Genomic DNA, 25,160 nt, shown 5'->3' on the forward strand with positions numbered 1-25,160 from the left:
CTCACGAAAGCTTATGCTCAAATAAATTTGTTAGTCTCTAAGGTGCCACAAAAGCACTCCTTTTCTTTTTGCGAATACAGACTAACACGGCTGCTACTCTGAAAAGAGGTAGATAGATAGTCAGTGCATAAAGGGACATAACTTCTGTCATTTAATACATTGCCTCCATTTGCAGAAGCACCTGATGAACTGCTGAATCTACAGTAAGATTTTCTACTTTGTTTTGGAAAGATCTGTCTTGACTAGTCAGGATAATTCCTCCTGCCAAACAGTGTTAAATAATCACTGAATACAGGTGCCTTTTCAACATTAAAAACATGCTGCTTGAATAAGTGGCCCATACATCACTAGTCCATGTTTACTTTCGCACTTTGCTACATGCTTAGTACAGAAATATTTCCTTCACACTCTTGCTTTCATCTTTTCCAGTAACACTGATTCATTCATTATTACTCCAAGACTTTTTGCCTATTCAGTTATCACTATGGCAGCTTTGCATAAGATACCTTTAAATATAGACTTCAGACTATATATAAATTTCTATCATTTTCTTTGGTTTTAAGTTAGTTCTGAGGAGTTTAGAACATTACAACTTCAGTAGAGGTCTAGCCATTAACTCAAGCTCAACATGACTAAAACAGGGGTTTTAATCTATCTCCTCTCTTGATCACTGTGGACACCATCGCAATTTACCTGTCACTCAGGCCCATAGTTTGGGTATCATCTTGACTTGGACCTCTCTCTCTCTCTAGGCCTTCACATACAGGCTATTTCTAAATCTTGCTGTTTATTTTCTTCATAACATCTCTATATTACAGTATTTCCTATCCATCTAAGTCAGCTAAAACTCTCATCCTCAGTCTCTTATTTATCTACCCTGACCCAGCTCCCATTGGCTGGGTCAGGGTAGGGGAGGAACTAGCACAAGCATGACTCGTGAGCACTCAGCAGGCGGCTGTTGAGGGGTCATGTAGCGCGCGCACACGCGCACCTCTCCTGCTGCTGCCCAGCCCTCTTCTCCTCCGCTCCTTGTGTGGCTGGGCTCAAGCTGCAGCATGTGCCCCGTGATGTACCGCTTTCTGTCCGTTACCCCATCGCCGGCACCCAGGAGTTCAAGGTATGTGTATCCCAGTCTCCGAGTGCTGGGAATGGGCTGCATTCCCATCCCCCTCTCACTGCATCCCTCCCCGTCCCATCCTGTCCTGTTGCCCACGTCTACCCATCCCAGCCCTGTACTCCTTACAACGCTCTCCCACCCATCCTCCCACAGCCACCACCCCATGTCCCTCATCTCCCAAAGCCCTGCACCCCATTTATCTCCATACACTGCTGCACTTCCATTACATTGTCCTATACACCCCTGTGCCCTCCACATCCTCATGCACCTGTAGCCTTCTGCCTCCCCCTACATCCCCATCCACCCCACATATCCCCCACACCCATTCCTCTCTCCTTCACTGCCCCCTCTCACTTCCACCCTGCTCTCATCCTTCGCCTCTTTCCCTCCCCATCCTCTCTCCTCCATCCCACCCTACCCTACCCCACCCCATCTTTTCTCCTCCAGTCCACCCTCCTCCCTTCCCACCTGGGTGATTTAGGCAGCCCCTGGAAAAGCATATGAAAAAGTGTCTCTGTGTAGGCTAGTGTGTGCATGCATGCATTGTATGTGTGTAAGAGACGGTGTGTCTAAACTCTAAAAGAAATGTATTATTTCTTAAAAAATGAATGTTGTTGATTAGTATTTGCAGAAGAGCCAATGTATCATACATTTCTCCCCACCTTTGTCTAGCTACATTATAAACTCTTTGTTGCAGACTCTTTTTATGTGTATGTCAGCATTTACCACCCTGGAGCCCTGATCTTAGTTGGGGTCTCTAGGCACTAAACAACAATTGTAATATTAAATAATGCGTTAGTGCATGCTAGATGTGCACACATGAATACACATGTGTATCTGCATGTAGGTGTGGGAGTCAGTTTCTACAGACTTATTTATATAGGTATCTGGATAGGTGTGTATTTCTGTGGTTGTGCTCTATGGATTTGTATTTGGGCTTCAGGAGTGGGCCTTTAATGGACCCATTGCAGCTATGATAATGTGTGGTCCTAATTCCACACATAAAATTACAATAACTTTAGTGAACAAAAAACATGGAGCTGGTTATAAAAAATTGGAAGGGGGAGGGAAAGAATTATGAAAACCCTTCATTTTTTAAAAAAGTACCCTTTTTGACTATTTTCCTGCCAGCTCCAGTGTCCTGGAACAAATAAAACCTGAACTTAGCATAATACATCTGTCAAAACAGTAAATATGCCTGTTTGGGCCTTGCAGTGAAAATGAGCATGAGAGAGAGGGTGGGGGAGAGCAAGTGACAGAGAGAGGGGGGATGGAGTGAGGGAGGGGTGGGGCCTCAGGGAAGGGGTAGGGCAAGGGTGTTGGGTTTTCTGGGATTAGAAAGTTGGGAACCCTAATAAACAGGAGTATATTGTATTCTAAAATGTAATCACTTAGGGTATTAATAATGTTTCTCCAAACAATTCCTAGATTTATGGTTCTGTTAGTTGATAATGGAGCAGTTAATATTGCCCATTAAAGTATTATTTTACCAGAAAATACTGCAACTTCCGTATTATGAAATCTTGATCGCTATTCTAATCAGGGGGTCTGCAGGATACTTCTCTGAATTATGACAGTGTTTCAGTTAAGTTAAATTTGTAACCAAATAAACTCCACGCACTGATCATTTCCACCATGGAATGATATCCTGATTATACAAAAGCTATCTTTCACAATTAATGCAATCCCTCCAATTTTGCAAACTATCCTGTTTAAGTAGGACCCAAGAATCCTTTATCTCATTGAGCCTACAGCCGAACACCTTTCCAAAATGAAAATTTTGCTGATGCATTTGAGAAGCCAAATGTTACATCTCTCTTGGTTTTGGTCTGAAACTCTGGATTTAGCATAAAGGCGATTATATTTTTTATTTCTAACAGGAAGCCTACGCTTATTAATTAGCCTAATTCAACTGAAAACTTGTGTGTCTGTACCTTATTTGACATTTACTGTGAAATATAATAGTCCAAAAAGTACAAAATGGTCAATAAATGTATGCTCTTTCCTTCACTAGGTCAAAAAAGATCCATCACATCTTCTGAATCACAATTTGCACAAGCAAAATGTTTACTCTTGTAATGATAGGCTGGCAAGGTAACACTGAAGACTAGAGATTTCAGTAGAGGGGGGGAATCTCATTTTTAAAATATTTTGTCTGGGAAACGAAGTTAAAGAGTTGAAAAAAGTATTGCTAATATGAGAGAAAGTATGTTTACTTATGTTTTTACATTACATAATTAGAGATTTAAGTCAAGGGCTATGAAACTGGGAAAGTCTAAACCCAGGGGCAAGTGCATTAAGACTCCAAGGGCCTTCGTTCTGATGAGGCAAGCCATCAATCTGATATTTCACTGCTTTCTCTCAACTTTTAAAAAGCTCTTTAGCTCATTTTGCAGCAGATTTCAATTCAAAATTCTCAGTAATAAGAGCTATGAAATTGGATCCAATGTCCATACCAAGTGTAGTACTACATCAGTTACAGTTTTGTTAGGCATCAAATTACTTAATAGTAGAATTAAGCAGCTATTTGGTAGCAAAAGACAGCAGCTGCCATTAGCAACGGAAACTGGGAAGTAATGAAGAGAAGAATAAGAAGGATAAGGGCTTTGATACAGGAAGGAGAAGCACTCATATAAATAGTGGGAGGAGGTAAAAAAGATGGAACAGGAATTAAAAATGGGGTCAACCTGGCTTTACACTAAGTGGTTTTAAAAAAGCCTGCTTATACAACAATCAACAGGTCTGTGTTCCAATGATCAATATAGCAAGTTAATGAAGGTGCACTGAAAATCTGACACTGCAATTGCCAGGGTAGCATCATGGTATTAACCCATATGAACCCATGACTTCCTAATGACATTTTATAACCAAATTCAATGTTTACAAGCTTCTTGGCTATATAATGAACAGCAACATTCCCTTTTTATTATTTTAATATCAGTATTTTGATACTTAGGCAATAGCCGTCCAACCAGCAAACACACCTTTAACAACATGTAGTGACTCTTCATTAATTTTCTTAGTTCACTGTAGGATGCTGTACTTTTCCTAGATCAACTGTTTTTGCCAGCAGGTAGCACAGGTTTGGCCTGGACTTTAGACCAACTTTTTGGATAATTTACTAGATCTTTCTTTGCCCTTCCCCACCCTTCCAGCTAGCTGTCCTCTCTCTACCAGCAGAACATAGTTATGCTGTTCTTTCTGGGAGAAGAGTGTGAAGAACTATTCAAAATCCTTCACTAAGCCAAGACAATTTGACCCATTACTCAGTTTCTTTAAAGCACCCCTTGTCCATCCCAAAATGCTCCACATCACATGACTAGCATTCTTCTATGATTAGGATCTCTTCAAAGCTTATCAGTATAATTTTCCAAATTGCTCAGAACCATCACTACTGAACGGCAACAAGCATTTCTTCCCAACCTCATGGGGTTCAGCATACTGTCATTTAGACCAGTGGGTTTCAAACTAGGGCTGTCGCTTGTTCAGGGAAAGCCCCGGTGCGCCGGGCCGGTTTCTTTACCTGCTGCATCTGCAGGTTCGGCCAATCGCAGCTCCCACTGGCCGCAGTTTGCCGCTTCAGGCCAACGGGGGCTGCGGGAAGCAGCGCGGGCTGAGGGATGTGCTGGCCGCCCTTCCTGCAGCAACCCATTGGCCTGGAGCGGCGAACCGCAGCCAGTGGGAGCCTCAATTGGCCAAACCTGCGGATGTGGCAGGTAAACAAACCGGCCTGGTCTGCCAGGGGCTTTCCCTGAACAAGCAGTAGCCTTAGTTTGAGAACCACTCATTTAGACAAAGGATTGTGAACTCTGAGAAAGTCAGTGCATTGCAAGGGATATATTTGTTGATACTCTTTTTTGTGTGCCATACAACTACTATAAATTGAAACCTTCCTACAAAAATTGTAACAGGAATATTTTACAAATCCCTAAAATAAAATATTCTATGTTAATTTTGATCAATGACCTGTTCCCCTCCACAACAAAAAAAAGCTGAAAAGCTGTGTTTTATTCAGCTTTGCAATTACCTGGCAACACTATTTATCCCATTGGACAACTGTAAAGCACCACTATAATGCAAGTTTCCACAGTACGTCATCCAGGCACTAAGAAGACAACTCTGCCACACTCAAGCTGATGCAGGTGGAGCTCCATTTGTTAGGATTAGAGATTCAGATGACCTCCTCAAGAAAGGAAAACAGCTTTAGTAAAAGTAACAAATCCCAGCTATACCTCACACCATCCGCTGATAAATTCAATGTAAATATAATGCTAATCAAAATCTCTAATGAGGAATATGTTCTAACTGCTAGATTAGGAATTGGTACCTTAAATGACTATGCAAATCGTCTGCCAACACAAGACTACAGATAGTGAGTAACATGCAGTATGCATGGGGGCCAGATGCTGTAGACTTTCACCTCTGGAGAAAGAGATTCAAGTCCTGATTAGGTCATAGGTGAAAATGAGTTGAATGGTTTAGATCCCAGTCACTCTTGGAAAGTTAATCAGATCATTAAGTCCCCACATAATTCAGCACAGCTGGAAAATCACTATTCAAATAAACCCAGGACTGGGACTTGCAAGGAGCCGAGATTGAGATGCATTGGCAAGGCTGGATGAAAGTTTACACTGTGCTTGTTCATGTTGTGTCTGGTTCAAGCCAGTGTTAGTCCCTAAAATGAACATAAGCCCCATCGCATGAACTTCTAGAGCATTAAATTCATAAGTACAATGTAAATATACTGAAGAAGTATGTGTTTTCTAAAGTGAACCAGTGATCTTTCCCCTTCCTGATAGCCAGATGCAAAACTGACCTTTCAAGCCCCAGATTCAGTTGTCTCCTGAAAAGATGTTTTCTCTCCCTCCCCCATGACAGTCAGCTTCACTGTGAACTCAAACACTTATGTGCAATCAGCTTGCCAAAACACAAAAACATACACGAGGACAGCAAGATCCACCGCACTCTGATTGTGCTGGTATGAGCTAAGTCAGTTCAAGACTGCTGACAAAACAGAGGCTATTGTTTCTCTTTTATTACCAATAAAAATGAATTACTCTGGGAAGTAACTTTGTTCTCGCAACCAAAAGCAACTCTGTTTTCTTTACACACACAGGCTGCATCTTCAGTGCCAAAAAGGGTGTGTGTTTACTGCCAGGTAACTAATATGTATAAGCTATCTTGCTGTGAAATCCAAGTGCACGCAAGGGTCTGTAGTTTTTACCCACAATGTAGGTAGTCAAGGACAACACTATTCTCTCCACCCCCCCATCTGCAGCTGACCTCACCTAACTACATCATGGTAAAAGCTACAGAGACTTGTCTCCATTAGGATTTTACAGTGAGATAACTAATGTGCATTAACTACCTTGCTGTAAAAATAGCCACAGAGACTCATTCTAAATCAACAGAAATTTCTCAAAATCCCTGCAGAATACCCAATCATCTGAAGTTCAGTCACATTCAAAAAACAAAACAAAACCCAACATATGCACATCGAGTCAATAAATACAGTTCTTGCCCAGTGTTCTCTGTGAACTAAGATCCTCCCCATCCCCCCCGCAACTTCCCACTGGAAGAATCATGAGCATCTGAATGCTGATTCAAGCTTTTAATTACAGCATTGGACAAGACGTCGAAAGATACTGCAAAAAGTCTACTTATGAAATAAGAAAGGGGAATTCACATTCAAACTCATGAGAAATTTATTGCTGCAATGAAGTATGACAGCCAAATGGCTTTCCCTTAAGCCCTTGACTTAGCCTTTGGAGATGTGAGCTTTTAAGGAGACCAATGGAAGTTGCAAGTTCTATATCTCAAATAGTTAAAAGCTCAATGTCTCTCTTATCTGAAATAAAAAAAGAGGGGAAAAAATCTTTCATAACATTACTCTAGAGAAAAATTGCACAGAAACTGCCATGCTGCATCAGACTACAGAGCCATTCTCAGACAGTGGCCAGTACCACATTTCACTGCAAAAGGAGTGCCACTAGCAACAACTTATGTGCTCTGTGGTAAGCTAGAGAAAAATTCTCCAGCAAAAGTCTACCGATTCTGCAGTGCTCTGGCAGACATTCTGAAAATTCTCCAGCAGCTTCAGGTTAGTTTTAGAAGTTGGCAGGGTAGATTTGATTTAAATTAAATGGATTTAAATCACTAGTCAGGAAGACTCTATTTCATGGATTTCTACATAAAAGTGAATTCTTGTTTGTTGTTATAACCTTAATACATATTCTTCACAATGCAGAGATAGATAAGACCCAAACTGGGTCTCTTTTACGGCCTGCTGCCATAATAAGTTTTCCCTTCTAGTGAGAGAATGGTCTGGTAGATCTCAAATCAATGAAGGCTACTCAGAAAGACCTCAAGACTTCTGGAATATGCTGCTCAAACAGTTTCACTTTTGTTTCTACTGCCTGTCCCTCCCTTCTCACATTTATCTCGACTTCTTTTCCTTGTCCAAATCTATTCCGCCCCCAACCAACTTCTATTCACTGAACTTTTTGAAATTTTGAACTTTTAGAGAGAAGTAAGGAACTGTCTCTGTGTACACAAGTTTGCAGAGGGACAATCGGGTTGCGGTCTGTTATTTCTTATCTCTCTCTATTATTTATTTAAAACATTTTTTGCTGTTAACAAGCATGTTATCTCTGGAGACACAAATCCACAGTTTGAGAACTGCAAAACTAAGCAATTCTGATGGTATCATCTAGATTTAGCACTGAGTCCCACTGTGTAGACAGAAAGAATAACCTAAATAATCTATACAGAAGCCCCTGGAAACTCATAAAATTGGGTCCCTAATCCATGAACTACTGGAACTCATTTACAAAATTTTTCTTAAACGTTACATTAATATATTGTTTCATACTATAGAATAAATTTTTTAATCCCTATTCCATGATGAGATACCTTCGAGCTATAATGTATCTTAATTAAAACTATCTTTAGATAAAATGCTTTTTGAGGAAAAAACTTAATCAAAAAAATCCAATTTAAAATTTTAAAAAATCTGATTTTTTTAAAAAATCATTGATTTTTATCCACCCTGGAAATTGGAAGTTTTTACTGAATTAAATTGGAAAACAAATCAATCCATATAATCACCTTTGAATTATTAAACTTAAGGAGGGATCACACAATTTGTCCAACATTTGCTCACTAGTGAGGGCTGTTTGTGTTTGTTTGAAAATCCTCATAGGTACGGTCTCAAACATTCCAAGCCATAAGATATTGCCAGGTTCCCCATTACAAAGTTTGGCTAGATCAGAAGTCTCTTCACGAACAGGAGCTGGTGGTGTGAAAGACAAGGGGTTAATGTTGTATCTTCTCCCATTCTCCAAAGTCTTTAACTGATAACTGGAGCTAGTAAACAGCAGCACTCAAGTCAGCACTACAGACTTGTTAAAGCTCCATTGTTACTGTGTAGGTAATTCCTTCTTGTAATAAAACAGCAAAAGTAGTCCACCTTTATAGAGGTCCAAAAACAAAGAGACAGTTGCATCTCCTCTGCATCAAAGTAACACCAACACTTTGAGTTACACCGTCCCAGAAGAAACAATGACAACTCTACAACAGGCCAGAAACCCAGAGCCATGGGGGCTAGAAAAACAATGAGTCCAAGTAGTGGGCACAGTGTTCAGTCACTGACATAGACACAATGTTTAATAAAAGTTTCTGCTGGTTCATGTTTCCGATTTCTTAGCATCCCACAGAGAGGCAACCAAGTTTCTGCATTTTGCAACATGGACGTAGAGCTGCACATATTAAAAGAGTCACAATCTTTTCCCTGCTGTCTGGCAGGAATGCTTGAAGCTGCATACAAAAACTGTTTTCTTCCAACAGCAAAGAATATCCATGGGTGTTTGCTGATGCTGTGCTTGCAAGGCAACCAAAGGCCAAATAGCACAACCCCTTTGGCACTTAGCTGTTTTATTATTGCTTTGTTTCCCCACTGTATGTAAAATATCTGAAAGCCATAAGGCAATAACCATCTAGCAACATTTTTAAGCCACTAACAAGATTAATGATAATTAAAATAAGACAATTGCTTTAATTTAAAATGTCCCTCTTCACAAGATTGGCTTTTTAAAATCCTTCTGGGGATAGGTTCAGAGAGCAGTCTGAACCACCATCCCACCCCACCTGCCCCAGAAGTGAACTGGATCTTTTGCATGCTTGGACAAGGGCATCCCTTCCTCCCAAAATACTTCTTTTCTCTAAAACGCATCAGTCACCATAGTAGGTAAGCATCTTCCAGCAGCATATTAAACAATGTTTTTGTTCTCTCATCCTCTCCCCAGTGGAGGGTTTTGTTTTGGAATTTTTTTTTTAATAGTAACAAATTACACACACTTAATTATAAGTTTGTTGGAGAAGGCAAGGTCAAAATATGCACCGCGCACTTGCGGTGGAAGATGGTGAGGTTTGTAATGGTCATTAGTTCCTGGGGGAGTTCTTTCCAAAGTAGTAGGCCAGCTCTGAGAAAGCGGTCTCCTGCACAAAGGAGCTTTACTCTAAGTGCAAAGCTGTCAACCACAGTCTTCATCCCAGAGCATTAGGCTACCTTTTAGATACCCTGGGACAGGGTCATCGAGTGCATTGAAGGTAAGGACCAAGACCTGGAACCTGATTTGATATTCTGTGAGAAGCCAGTGTATGGAGCAGAGGACAGATCTGATGTGCTCACGGTAGCCAATGTTGGCAAGATGACGCATTCTGTAACAGTTGGAGTTTTCTAGGTGCTGAAGGCTTCATTCCCAGATATATTATAGTCCAGCCGAGAGGTGAGGAAGGCTTGAGTAAATGTGGCCACAACATCATAGCCAAGATGGGACAGTGTCTCCTAACCAACCCGGATGGTAGAAAATGTTACTTGTGGATGTTGTAATGCGAGATCGGAGCATCAGTGAGGAATCTAGGAGCACTCTTATTGAGTCATTTGACCAATGAAGAGCGCATACCTTCAACCAAAAAGAAACTACACTGTGCCTGAAAACTCTACAAAATGCCCAAAAGCATAACCTCTGCTTTACTGTGATTTAGCTTCAACCAGCTCTTCCCATCCATGAGCTGATCTTGTCCAAGCTCTGGGCCATCTTCGTGGTCCTAGGATGGCTGTATGTGGTGAAAGACAGGTAGTAGGTAAACTTTCAATAAGTGCCATGATGTTTCTCTTCTCCACAGCCTCAGTGTGCATCACGGAGACCTGGCTGAGTAATACCACAAGCCCTGTGCTAGCCCACCTCATCTCCCCTATGGTATACCATAGATCTAGATTCCAACAAATTCTAAAACCCATTAAAGGGCAACAGCACCCCTCCCACAAGACAAGAAGTCAAGGCCATGTTAAATCATTAGCATTATACACGAGCCTCAACCACTGATAAGTTGACCCCCAAATGGCATCTTCCTTCCCGCTGCCCACCCAGATCTTCCTGGTTTTCTGACACTCCATCCTGGATGAAGAGAGAGGGCAGAAACAAGTGCCAATGATGGAAAACAAAGGCTGATTTCGACAGGATGAAACAAATTCCCCAAAGCCTGTACTGAGGCTGTATTACAGGTCCCTCCAAAAAGTCTGCTAAATTCCACCCCCAGGGAGCAATCCTGAAATTCCTGTACAACCTGCATTGGAGCTCAGCACCAAAACACTGAAGAATTATCTTCACTGCAAGCAGCTTCTTCCTGCAAGCAGCTCCTCCTGCACCTGCCAGTCAACAGCCCACCTGCATTCCCAGAGTTCAGTACATTCACTCATCAAGAAGTTCTATAGGGTATCCAGGAGTCGTGACCCAGGACTTATGAATCTGACCCAGGCCCTTCCTGGCTTGTTAAAGAGAATCATGAACAACTATTGCCAGCCCTGACCAAAACAGCCAATGCCTCATTCAGAGAAGGAATTCTTCATGCATTCCTACAACTACAATACCCACCTGCTGAAGTGAAGAAACAGATTGACAGAGCCAGAAGAGTACCCAGAAGTCCCCTACTACAGGACAGGCCCAACAAAGAAAACAACAGAACGCCACTAGCCATCACTTTCAGCCCACAACTAAAACCTCTCAAACGCATCAAGGATCTACAACCTATCCTGAAGGACGACCCATCACTCTCACAGATCCTGGGAGACAGACCAGTCCTTGCTTACAGACAGCCCCCCAGTCTGAAGCAAATACTCACCAGCAACCACACACCACACAACAGAACCACTAACCCAGGAACCTATCCTTGCAACAAAGCCCGTTGCCAACTCTGTCCACATATCTATTCAGGAAACACAATCACAGGGCCTAATCACATCAGCCACACTATCAGAGGTTCGTTCACCTGCGCATCTACCAATGTGATATATGCCATCACGTGCCAGCAATGCCCCTCTGCCATGTACATTGGTCAAACTGGACAGTCTCTACGTAAAAGAATAAATGGACACAAATCAGACGTCAAGAATTATAAGATTCAAAAACCAGTCGGAGAACACTTCAATCTCTCCGGTCATTCGATCACAGACCTAAGAGTGGCTATCCTTCAACAAAAAAACTTCAAAAACAGACTCCAACGAGAGACTGCTGAATTGGAAATTTATTTGCAAACTGGATACAGTTAACTTAGGCTTGAATAGAGACTGGGAATGGATGAGTCATTACACAAAGTAAAACTTTCCCCATGTTATTTCTCCCCCCTACCCCACCCCCACTGTTCCTCAATTGTTCTTGTTAACTGCTGAAAATAGCCTATCTTGCTTGTCACCATGAAAGGTTTTCCTCCTTCCCCCTCTCCCCCCGCTGCTGGTGATGGCTCATCTTAAGTGATCACTAGTCTCTAAGGTGCCACAAGTACTCCTTTTCTTTCTCCTTACAGTGTGTATGATAAAATCCATCGTTTCATGTTCTCTCTCTCTCTCTCTCTCTCTCTCTCTCTCTGTGTGTGTGTGTGTGTGTGTGTGTGTGTGTGTGTGTGTGTGTATATAAAAATCTCCCCTCTGTATTTTCCACCAAATGCATGCGATGAAGTGAGGTGTAGCTCACGGAAGCTTATGCTCAAATAAATTTGTTAGTCTCTAAGGTGCCACAAGTACTCCTTTTCTTTTTGCGAATACAGACCAACACGGCTGCTACTCTGAAAGCTGTCCTTATATACAGACATTTATTTTACTCGTTACAGTTCTCTCTGCCCTTCTCCATTTTTCAACTTATTTTTTTAAGCTTGTTTTTCCCAGCCAGACTCAGGAATACTGTACTTCATTGCGTCAGTCAGCTTTTCCATCAGAGCCTCTGACTTTTATGGGTTTATTACTCAGAAGAAAAAAATTCACTCTAGGCTAAAAGAAAGAGAATTTGTCACTGCAAGTGTAAAAAAAAATTTACAGTTTGACTCATGTGATTTAAAGAAACTACAGTTAAAGTTAACAGAAATTCAGCAGACTTAGACTTTACTTCTTTCGTCTCCTACAATCTGTTTTTCAGAGGTATTGAAAATCTATAGCTTCCTCCTACATCAATGGGAATTATTGTAGGTGCGCAACATAGCTTGGAACCAGCCCATAAACTTTACCTTAGCTGTGTAGAATAAAAAAAGCCAGAAAGACTGTTTATGTGTACTACTAATAATGAATAGATCCTATTAATATTAAAATCCCTAAGTAGTTGAGTTAGTGGTACATACAGAGTAACTACCTGTGTACAGCTTTTAGTACATACAGAAATTTCACATGTGCTTTTGTTTTTATATCCCTATATTCACTGCATGCAACATAATGGCTCCAAGAGATCAGCTACAACATCTGTTTGCCTGACAAAACAGATTTATTTTATTATGTTAATTACGGAGCAGGATTTTTATAAGATCTGGAATCATCTGTTGTACAGTATAAAATACTTCTTGTAATACCCTAACAGATTAAAATGTTTTCTTTCTTCCTCCCATTCCCTAAAAAGATTTTATATCCTCCCAATCCCAGGATCATTACTCGACATCCTCAAAAGTTGCATTGAAGCCACTGCCTGGGACTCCATTGGAAGCCTGACAGTGCTGCTCCTTAATCAGCTGAAGAACTCACAGTTTACCCTGGGATTTTCAAAGGGATATAAGGATTTTCAATGAGAATTTGACTCCTAATTCCCTGAAGCCCCCTTTGGAAATTCCAGCCGAATGATTTGAAAGCAGTTCCTTCACAGTCCTGCCAAACAGGAGAGCCACAGACTGACCCAAGACAATATCAGTCTCCTGCACAGCAATGCAGATCAATATAGATTAACACAGGTAAAAACTGGTTTCAGAGTGGTAGCCATGTTAGTCTCTATCAGCAAAAAGAACATAAGGTGCCACAAGGACTCCTTGTTCTTTTTACAGGTAAAAACAGACACTTGAGTTATTGTACCATGGTGACATTATAGAAGATAAACTTTTGTTTAAAATTTGTTTCACTAGGTCATTTTTCTAGAGTGAATTGCTACCATAATTTCCACAGAGATACCAAAACATCCTCCACTTGAAAGGTGCTAAATGAATCTCTGGAGACCAGAGCCCTTTGTTTATCCAGGGGCAGCTACACCAGGGGTGGCAGAACAGAGGTGGAGAGGGGGTTAGGGCTAGTGCCCCCACAATGGAAATATTGGGGGGGATGGATCTATGTTTCTGGCCCCCATCCCCGATGTTTTCCACCCCCATAATGCCTCATGGAGATGAGAGCAGGAACTGGAGGAGGGGCTGAAGTGGCCGCCAATGTATGAGATCCGGCCAGCCATCTGGGAGCAGGTAGGACTTCCTGGTCCAGTTTTCCAGTCACTGAGAGTTCTGGCAGAGATGCATGACCCAGGAAAGGGGAAGGAACATGTGCACCAGTCACCAGGGTGGGGCAGGGTCAGGACAGGACACCAGCACCTGGGCATAGGTAGAGGGGCATCCCATAGGGAGCTATAGGACTGCCAATAAGGATTATAGTTGTGTCATTTGTGGGAGTGCTTTACTGATATGGAAACATGCCCTCTAGAAACTGGAGTGAAACTATCCACTCTTTTCACTCAGACCACCAAACTGTCATGAGATGAAAACTTCTGGTCATTGCCAAACTGGGCTGCATTTCAACTGGCAACAGAGAAATAAAAAACTCCATACCCCATTTCTAGCCCCCCAATCAGAGGATCAATGCTTCCAAATAGACCTACTCCTTGTCGTTTTGAAGTCAATAGTAAAACTCCCATTGACTTTAATGGGACATGGATCTGATCCAATGACAAATTCAGGGTGAAGGAAGGTAATTTTCTCTTCTGATTCTGCCTTATGCTATCTCGTCAATTAGAAGTCAGCATCTTGCATGCGTTTTTCAATGAAAACAGAATATCACAATGAATTAAAGTCCATATTAATGCCCATGACATGAGATTTTCCAGGATATAATATTTACAGGTGAGTCTCACATATACTTGAATTATCTGAACACACAATGTTTACTTTGGACTTGATCCTACTGGCTCACAGGAATTCTGGCTACAATGTTTAAATAAAAGTTTACATGGAGTAGCTATTATAAAGAACAAAGAAGAAGCTTTTCAGAATTGAAGATACAAAAATAAGAGCTGTTAAATACTCATGCAAACCCACTGTGTCCTTGAGCAGATATTTTTATTATAGAAATAATATTTTAGAAATTGACAAGCTGAAACAACCACCACTGCATGAAAACAAATATATAGCAAGAGACGGTCCTTGCTCCTAAGATATTCTTGCCATACTATTTCCAGTCTGACCAGAAGCATTGGAAATGCCCCCAGATTGCCATGTCTATTTTGAAGATACAAGACATTGTAAGAACCATCCAAAATGATGGCTGCCTCTTCAAATCATTCATTTCCCCCCACTGTTATTGTGAAATGCCTCACAAATGCTGAGTGTCAAAAGCCCTTGTCAAAACACACACACAAAATCACCGCAAGCAATAAATCTTCCAGGTTGTTTTTTAAATATTAAGTCAAATTTGAATGATCATCTGATGACATGTGATTAGTCTAATAATCACATTTAGCTATTCTTAAATTGTCTGAATGCAAGCGGGTGGCAAATAAGGCATATATGGATTTTAGTTCTGAAAGTACCGAACTTTTGAGCGAGTGTAACAACTGAATCTCTGAGTAGGTTTGGTATGTAAGAGATATTATAGGCATAAGGCAGAAAAGTACCTTGTAAATTTAATGACTGTACTTCAGGAAGGTGTAAATGAAAATTTAATTTGCCAACAAAGTTATTTTTCTCAATTGCTTTGCCACAGTTGAACACAAGAGTTCTTCAATAAGGTATTTGTTTTGTTCCGAGGAAAAAGGAGTTTTCCACATTTTTGGGCCTTGTGCAGTCTCTTTTTTGTTTTGAAAGCACAAGACTAACTGGTAGATAGAAACAATTCAGAACTATTGCCATTTTCCTCCTCTGTTACTAAAACCATGTTTAAAGCAGACATAGAATGAAATTCTGCTTAATAACTTCAAGCAAAATTCCAGATATTAAAAAAAATAAAAAAAATAAAAAAGCTACCTGCAGTTGACCGAGTTCGCTCATTATTTTATTGGAGATAGCTGAAGTCAATCTCACTTGAGTAAAAACAGCAACATGGAAAGATTAAAATGTCTAATTTGAGAGGATCTAAATGTAACACTGTTTTTTAACAATTCAGAGCAGGATTTATTTTTAAGTGAATTAAGATTTGACCCCCAAATGACCTGAAAAAAATTTCCCAAATGATATATTTAAAGTATTTTCTACATTTTACAAATTTTTTAATGCCCTGCAGTTTCAAGTATGATTTACTCAACCCCATGGCCACAAATGGGACAGGTATCAATAAGTGTAGCCATCAGCTAAAAACAACAATTTAGGATATGGATCTGTGCTCAACATCAGAATGGTCATAGTTGGGTTGCCACCTATCCCAACTCTGAGGTTCATTCCTGTGTGATAGAACCCATCCCTAGCCTGCCTCCACCGCACCAGCACCTCCTGGCAGGATTCAGCTCTCTGCAGTTCAGTTTCTGAAACAGCGTTCCCATTGTAAGAAACACATACCTCACAGATCCATAAGTCAGATAGGAAAAGAAAAACAAAAACAGAAGAACAAAAGAACACCCAGGCATTTAACCTGGCACAAAAGGTAGCAGCAGAAACATTTTGTTTCTTTGATTTTATAATGTGGCCATTTTACTTTGTAACAATTTAAGAATAAGGGGAGAAGGAAGAGAAGATCATCTGGGGATTTCAATGCTCCTACCATTCCAATCTCAGTGCTGGGACTAAAAAACATGACTTCTCTTTTTAAAGAAAAAGAAGGAAATTCTTCTGGCTGTTATGTACATGAGCATTCTTTGGTCATCTCTCTCTCAAAAAAAAAAGGTTCAAACCAATGAGATGCTGAAGTATAGAAACAGCTTTTCCATTACAAAATTGTGAATTAAAAATGCATACCCACCAAAAATACAAAAAACGATTGTCAGCTGTAAAGGATTACAAGAACTCTGAAGAGTACGATTTCTGTTTATTTAAACATTAAGTGTGAGGCAGAAAAGCACAGTGTGTTCGAACAAAGGAAGGGTGGAAAGCGAGCATATGCATAGGACTCCTGCCTTCTACAGCAAAACAATTATATTCTTCACATCCAGCTCTGGCCATCAGGAAGATAATTAATAGAGTTGCCAACCTAAGATCTATATAATTATAGATTTGGGAGCAGTATTCAGATCCTTTCCACTCTTTTTCAGGACAGAACTCAGTGATATCTGCAATTCAATGTCCCCTATAAATGAGGCATATAACCCTTTTCCCAAGGTGGTCATGAAAATACTTTTCTTTGTAAACAAGCATGTATTCCACCAGTTATGAGCTGTACCAGCCTCCAGTTGTTTTGGTGCCTGGATTAATTAAAAGTAAAGATACTGTAGGGAGCTGATTCCTTTAAACTCATCCTCGTAATTCAGTTATTTAAAACATCGGAGTAAACACAAATAAGTAGGTCAACTGTACATTCCTCTGTTCTGCTCCTCATTGTAATAAACGAGGCAACAAGAAACAGCTCATTTACTTCCTTTGAGTAATCCTTACAAGCTTCTATCACTATTTGTCCCTTGCTGTCTGTGCACTTTCATCAGCCTCTGTATATCGCTAGGCACAGGGCAGAATGCCCCTCATACACTCACAATGTTTCTCAGCACCCTATAGTTCTAGGGTTTGAGAATGCAGCAAGATGAATTTGCTCTATTTTTAAGTAGATTAAAATAATATTTAACAACCTTTACCATTAAAAAGACAATTAAAAGCCAAAGAACTAAGGAGGGAACAGTCAGACGAAAAAAGGAGCTCCTGGGCTCTTCATGAATCAAAGGCTGAATCTATCAGAGTTTTTGATACAGGTATATTTAGGAAAGTCTATCCCACCCCTTGAACTCCACCCTCACTCAATATTTTAGGTTGAATATCTGGATATTCAGGATCCAGTACACAATTCCAGATTTTTATTTTAATCGGTTTTCATTGGAACATATTTCTCAGGGGATTGATTAAACCTTCAGTTCCCCACAAAAAATGTAAGTCTATAATATGGACATGTTGACACCAGACTTGCACAAACACAACCTGAGAGCATTTCAGTGTAAATATTTAAAATCAGACATTGATCTCCGTCTCTTTCTTTGGAGAACTGCTGATCTTTAGTATTTTGTTGAGGAGAAAAAAACAACACATTTAGGGTGACCAGATAGAAAACGTGAAAACTTGGGATTGCAGTTGGGCCGTCTGTAAAAGAAAAAGCCCCAAATATCGGGACCGTCCCTATAACATTGGGACATCTGGTCAACCTAAACACATTTTCCCTTAAAACTGTAGCACTTGCACACCACAGAGCTTAGGTGCAAATTGTTTTAATAGTGAATGCAAATGGAAACAGCTTTCATTTCAGTTTTAGCTGGCTAGTGTCACACATCGCTATGAAGGAATTAAAAAAAACGGAAAAAGAGCAAACTTGCATCAAATCAACAAGAGCTAAAAAACATAACAGATGCCTTCTAAAATGCTGGAATTAGAAAGCAGTTTTGCAATGTACTTTCCAAAACATCTGGAGACTATCCAGCCAAAGTGACTCTTTTTGGGTATGTCTACACGGGGTTAAGAGAGGTGCGGTATGGCAGTGGCTGGCACTCCGCCTTGCAGGGTCCCAGAGCTTGAACTCCTGCCCAAGACCAGGACTCAACACTGTATCCATATACTTATGGCAGGATACAATAAACAAAGGGAAAAAAATAATGCCTCAGATAGCCAAAGACTTGGCTGAAAAAAATAAGCCTGAAACATGCCCTGAATATTAACAAATTAAAATTTGATGGATTGAGCTAATCCCAGAGTCTGGGACTCCATCAAGAATGTCTGAAGTCCCCAGGCTTCTGGAAATCAGGAATACAGCATGACCTTTTCCAGCAGGCATATCACCACAGTACCCCTTGCAAGAGGAAAACTATAGAATAGGTATATGTGCATAACACACAGGAACAAACACACACAATCAGTTATAGAAACATATAGGAAAAAATAAAGCGTATACATAAGAATTCCACTTAAAAGCCTTGCCAATCACGATTTGTTCTGTTGCTCTACTTGTTCATCTTTGTACTGAATATAATTTGTCTGAAAAAGAAGGCATAGATTGCAGTATCCACATAAAATGGATTGTTAGAGAGGGAATAAGAGTAAAATAACCAATTTGCCCAAGTACTTGCACATTACCTAGAAGTAACTAAACTAGCATTCACAAAAACAACAAGGAGCCTGGTGGCACCTTAAAAACTAAAAGATTTATTTGAGCATAAGCTTTCATGGGTAAAAATCCCACTTCTTCAGGTGCATGGAGTGAAAATTACAGAGGCATACATAAATATATTGACACATGAAGAGAAGGGAGTCACCCCACAAGTGGAGAACAAGTGTTGACAGGGCCAATTCGATCAGGGTGGATGTAGTCCACTCCCAACAATAAATGAGGAGGTGTTAATTCCAGGAGAGGCAAAGCTACTTCTGTAATGAGCCAGCCACTTCCAGTCCCTATTCAAGCCCAAATTAAATGGTGTTACATTTGCAAATGACTTTAATTCTGCTGTTTCTCTTTGAAGTCTGTAAACTAGTATTACTTCACTACAATTCAGCATTACTGCCACCATGCCCACAAAAGCAGTACAGCATTGAACGGTTTAACTACAAATCAACTTTCCTTGCTCAATATTTCCTTTAGTTTGATCTGCCATAAAATGTTAACCACCAGCCCTTTGATAAATTGACTGAAAATCTGGCTAGTTTCACTACAGCTTTTTTAAAGTACTTCTGTTTCCTTTGCTACAGTGTCATGATCCACAGCAATTTGTTTTATATTCACTTATGTATCTCGTCCTGGCCTTCAGCCATATCATCATAAACTGTGATTTTATTGGATTTTAAGGCAAGAAGGATCAGGCACAGTTAGTACTGGCATAAGAGAGACTTTACAGGAAAACGTAGAAGCTGTAAGCAACAGTGCTGGCAAATCAATAGATGGCACCCTTCCCTCTGAATCAGTATTTGAACCCCAGCGGGTGCAAATGAGCACTGTAGTGCTACTGCTGCTGTTCCTGTGATTTTTCTTGCAAATCAGTAAGAATAAGGTGCTTGGCTCCTGTGTCCCAGGCAAATTCTGGCTCAAATAATCCTTTCAAAACTTCCCCATACTTTCAATTGAGCGAAGAATTCATTTATTTTTTTTCTTGCCCTGCAGTGTTGTGTTGCACTGCACTATTAAACAAGTGCATTGCTTCAGCCCAGAAGGCAGCTGCATTTTGTGTTATATTATACACAGTTCTCTCTAGCTATTAATTTCTCCTTTTCCAGTATTCTGACATATTCTGTATAATCTCTTTCATACAAACTAATATGTGTAACATACAGTACATAGTGTTAAAATGCTAAAAAATCTGTAATTAGTTTGATTAATGTTAGCCAAGTGCTTTTTAGACAAATGATACAGTATGGAAGCATTTTATACTATCTTTTAATGGAAGGTACTATATAAAAACATCTCAGTTATATCACTTTTCCTCATACATCTACCAGAAACCAATATTCCATCTCTGAAAGCATAAATTTTACATTATAAGAACTGTACTAACCCACTCCATATAGATACCAAAAAGTCCTACTCACTATAGCAACTGGGGAATTGAAATGAGGTGTTTGTGCTGCAATATGGTTAAATGTTGAAGAAGCTTGTTGCGATGGTGTGAAATAATGATTATATGTGAAGCCAGCTGTAACACGATGGGTACCATAAAAGATTTAAACAGGTCAACAGCAGCTCCTTGTTCTATACTTCCCAAGTTTCAAACCCACAACCTTTTAATTTAGTTCTCACATGTGAATTTAATAGATTCATAGATACTAAGGTCAGAAGGGACCATGCTGATCATCTAGTCTGACCTCCTGCACAACGCAGGCCACAGAATCTCACCCACCCACTTCTGCGAAAAACATGCTCATGTCCATTCCAAACACCCATGTTGAGTATGTACAGATGCACCAAAATGACTCTGAGAAAAGCAGTGTTATTGCATGGACCCTCTTAGCTGATGTAAGGGCAAGTGATGCTACCAATCACTTCCTGAAAGCAGTACTTGTAACTTTTACCTCAGGAAAAGACTGCAGGAAGATCCATACATGAATCACTGGATGCAGTATTTGCCAATGCAATGGTTTAGTGGGTCTTTGCAGTAATACTGCATTTGACAAACTTTTTTGGTGCATTCACATACAACACTTCTTCAAGCCACTGTTTAATCAGTGCATTTTGGGATTCCTTCATTCTTCTAGTTATTACCACTTTTCCTCCTCCTTTTCTACTTCTCTGTCTCTCCTCAGCTTTCATGCTTTTGGACCCTGGCATAGGGAAGTTTCACAAGTTTTCTGGTGTGGCTGAGAAAGGGAGGAAGAAACAGCTTATGGGTTAAACAAAAACAAACAAACTGCCCCTAAGCAGGTTTCACGTGCAAATCCACTACCATTCAACAGTCCTAATATGCAATACTGCTAATAAGCACTGGTCTCCCTTGAATAGACAGCATGGTGCAAGCACGGTATGGTCTGGTATGCCATACCAGTAAGGTATTTATAGTCAGTACAGCGTGAAAAGACATAGGAGGAGCCTGCCTCCAGCCCCACCCCAGCCTTTCCATGCAGCTGCATCTCCTGAGTCTTCCTGCCTAGGGTCTGTACAGCAGCCCTGCCGGAGGACAGGATTTGGGCGGGGGGCTTAGGGGCGGAGCTGGGGGCGGTACAGCCGCAGTGCTGAAGGAGCTGTCGGCATGGGGCTGCCTGCTGGCCCCACATTCTGCTCCTTTCCCCGCCCCAATTACTGAGAGCCCTGATCACTGGGGAACTGCAGCAGTGAAAGGACCAGAAAGTGGGGTGACGGGCGGCCGCACGCCGGCAGCTCATCCAGCACGGTTGTACCACCCCCTGCCCAAGCCCCAGCCCTTCCAGGCAGCTGCATCCCCTGAGTCCTCTTGACTGGAGTCTGTACAGCAGAAGTCTCCGGCATAGCGGGAGGAGGACAGAGCCCCTCCTCCCCAGTTAATGTGGGATGGATGTGGATCATTGGGAGAGGATGGGGAGAGTGCGGGACCCTGGGCTGGGGCAGGGAGGAGTCACATGGCAGGAGATCATGTGGGAAAGTCACATGCCGCCTCTTTGTGTCCCTCCCATGCGAGCAGCGTACCAGCAAGAAATGAATTCTACTTGCACAACTGGTGGACAGTTTTCTGCCACAAGGTACTAAGCTAAAGAGCAGTCCAGATCCCCCATTCTCTCTGATTTAAACACAAGAAGAATTTTTTTAAGCTGAACATTTTCATGATTGTGGTTCTTGTTGCTTAACTTGCACTATTTTATATTTAGCATCATACAATTCCCTCTCCCTACTTCCCTTCCCCACATTCAGGCTGTCATCAGCACCTGTTAGTTCTTGCTTTACAACTCCTAAGTAATGTTTTGCATAGATTTTAAGGCCAGAAAGTACAGTTATAACATCTAGTCTGGATGGGATCTGATTTACTATAGAAAACTCTTTCCTGGGTATCTGGCTGGTGAATCTTGCCCATGTGCTCAGGGTTTGGCTGATTGCCATGTTTGGGGTCGGGAGGGAGTTTTCCTCCAGGGCAGATTGGAGAGGCCCTGGAGATTTTTTTGCCTTCCTCTGTAGCATGGGGCATGGTTGACTGGAGGGAGGCTTCTCTGCTCCTTGAAGTTTTGAACCATGATTTGAGGACTTCAATAGCTCAGACATGGGTGAGGTTTTTCATAGGAGTGGGTGGATGACATTCTGTGGCCTGCGCTGTGCAGGAGGTCGGACTAGATGATCAGAGTGGTCCCTTCTGACCTTAGTATCTATGAATCTAGTCTGTGATATATCAGAGGTCAGACTGTAGAATTTCACCCACTTACTCCTGTATTCAGCTCACTAACTTGAGTTTGACTGAACATATCTTCCAGAAAGGCATCCATCAGTCTTTATTCGAAGACTTGAAGGGACAAAGAATCTGTCACTCCCCTCTGTAGTTTGTTCCAATGGTTAATCACCCTTACTGGTAAAAATTTGCATCTTATTTCTCATTTGAAATTTTTAATTTCCAGTCATTAGTCCTTGTTATTCCCTTCCCTGCTAAATTAAAGAGCCTGGTGAACCTATTTATAATGTCATCATTAAGTCACCTCTTGGTCTTTTTTGATAAAGAGCTCAATATCTTTAGTTTAAGTCTCACTCAAGGCACTTTCTCCAGCCCTTTGGTCCCTCACTTCTCACATCACTCCTCTTCAATCCATCAAAAATGTTGCTATTCCTTCTCTTGACTTTGATCTTGTTCACCCTACTCTAATCCTTTTACATCAAGAATAAACTTCTCCTCCTGATCTTTAAAGTGCAATTCTATTCTTAAAAGGGTTTTTATAACAGTGAATTTCCCTGTTGATTCTCTCTCAGTGACTCCAGATCAAGTGTATCAACTTTTCAAATAAAGATGATTTTTAAAATAAAAAATTGCCAGATCTGTATGACTTTGAATATGCACAATGAGCAGAGCTAAAAGGTACCATTTTTACAAAGTAACTTTTCAGAATAGAAGTGTATTTTAAGGCTCTTCTCAACTCTCCACCCAACTGTCTCCAATTACTACTGCAATTCCCAAAACTGTTCCTTTTTTATCTTCCTCCTTCTTGCCTTGACAATTCACTCCATGCTGTGCTTTATGGGTGACGCTCCCTTCCTCTCCGGGCAAGCTAAGCAACTTTTTCAAATCCCTCCTTCCTCCATGCAGCCAACTATATGGTGTCCCCTCACATTGCAATGAATCCATTTCCAGTCCACCCAGTGCTTTGTATATTTGAATTGCCTCGTTTTTTATACTGTAAGCTCCATGGGGCAAGGACCATGTCTTTCTTTTTGTTTCATACATCATCACCTCTCAAATTAGATCTTTGTATGTTGCTCAGATAGCTCTCAGTCTGCCCATGTAAAACCATACCATCACCACAGCATTTAATATCCATTTGATCCAGGAAGCTTGAACAGGGCTTCCCTATAGTTCACAGTGATCCCCCAGGGCAGGCTATGGTCCCTGCCATGTGGTGTTGGCTCTCATCCATGTCTCCAGCTGCTTGATTGCACTACTCCCCTGTCAGCACATAAATACTACCCTAATATTCTTTTCCCATGTAAGCAATTACTGTAATAGCCACAGAGATGTTATGTAATCAGGAACTAGAGGCAGTTCACATGATCAAAATTTGGTGGGGAAGTGTCCAAGAGAGACACTCTATTAAGTTGTGGTCTATACTATGAAAAAGTTTTGGAATCCCTTCTTTAATTGCACAATAAGGAAATAACTTTTTTCCACTGAAAACTAACTCTGTAGGAATGGTCTGTATTTTGTACTGTTGCATTTAATTCTTTCATCAAATTCTACTACACAACGTTAGTTATGGCGGGTTTTAAAACTTAAAATCTAAATATTTATTCTGGGCTGCAACTAGACTATGCTGAAGCAATTTACTTGCTTGCGCTATTTTTACTTAGTTCCCTAAAAAGTGGGGCTGTAATTGGAAATGTGACTTCGTAAATGTGACATCATAATGGATTTCCATAATCCAGGTGCCCAAAAGAAACAGTAATTTTCTTATTGGCCACCCTGGAAACAAACTGAACTCTTTTTTTAAAAAAAATAGCAGCTGGGGTCTTCACTTCTTACACAAAACACCAAGAGCGAAAAAAGAGAGAGTCTCAGAACTCAAAATTTAGCTTATAGTACAACAAAGAATCCACATCACCTTCTTACATTGCAATTGCTCTGTGGGGCTAACAGAAGAAAAAGGCAACAACAGAAATACCGAGACTCTTATAGGTGTCAGAAAAATAAGTAGATATGACTGATATGCACAAGCAGCTGATATGCTGAATAAGAATAGCCATTTTCACAAGTATTTGACCACACCAAGATTTTTTGTTCTCCAGGGAATCAAGTTCCTTTCCATTTTAAGCACGTCATGACAAAATATTTGCATAAAAATATATTTGCAACATGGTCTTCACTACTGAAAACATACAGAAATGTAGAACACCTTCCTGAACAAAGTGGGGGGGGGGGAGAAGAAATGAACTTCTGTATTTAGGCTATGCAAAGGACACAGGAAGGGACCTTTCGACAACTACTTGTAGGAATACTGTACGTCTGAAAAGTCCTTGCTATGATAAAAATCAGAAGGTGGAGATAAATGGGACGTACTATGTTACCACTCAAGTTTAAAAATAAATGTACAGAGTTAAATAAAAATATTACTTCACATCTGAGTGCTTTTCATCCCAAAGCACTGCAAGTTCCCCACCCACACCTCTCCACACAAAATGCAAACGCATGAAATTACGTATTCATACAATATCACTGAAACCCAGGAGTGGCAACTGACAGCACATGCTCCGTAGTACTAGCAAAAGGGAATT

General features: G+C 40.7%; 1 protein-coding gene across 6 annotated transcripts in view; it reads right to left on the bottom strand.

Moving 5' to 3' along the window:
• Window positions 1–25,160, bottom strand: part of PRKCD (protein kinase C delta) — a 124,949-nt gene that overhangs the window by 61,578 nt on the left and 38,211 nt on the right. The window contains exon 2 of one of the 6 annotated variants that reach the window (XM_043518013.1): window positions 9,258–9,262. The exons of 3 other annotated variants lie outside the window; for them this stretch is intronic. The gene's annotated coding sequence lies outside the window, so the exon portion shown is untranslated. Of the gene's footprint in view, window positions 1–5,144; window positions 5,301–9,257; window positions 9,263–25,160 lie in introns of those variants that run through there. 2 more of the 6 variants (XM_038410245.2, XM_038410239.2) reach the window with 2 other exon arrangements.

Source organism: Dermochelys coriacea, chromosome 7, assembly GCF_009764565.3.
Source record: "Dermochelys coriacea isolate rDerCor1 chromosome 7, rDerCor1.pri.v4, whole genome shotgun sequence".
In the NCBI taxonomy this organism is placed as follows: domain Eukaryota; kingdom Metazoa; phylum Chordata; order Testudines; family Dermochelyidae; genus Dermochelys; species Dermochelys coriacea.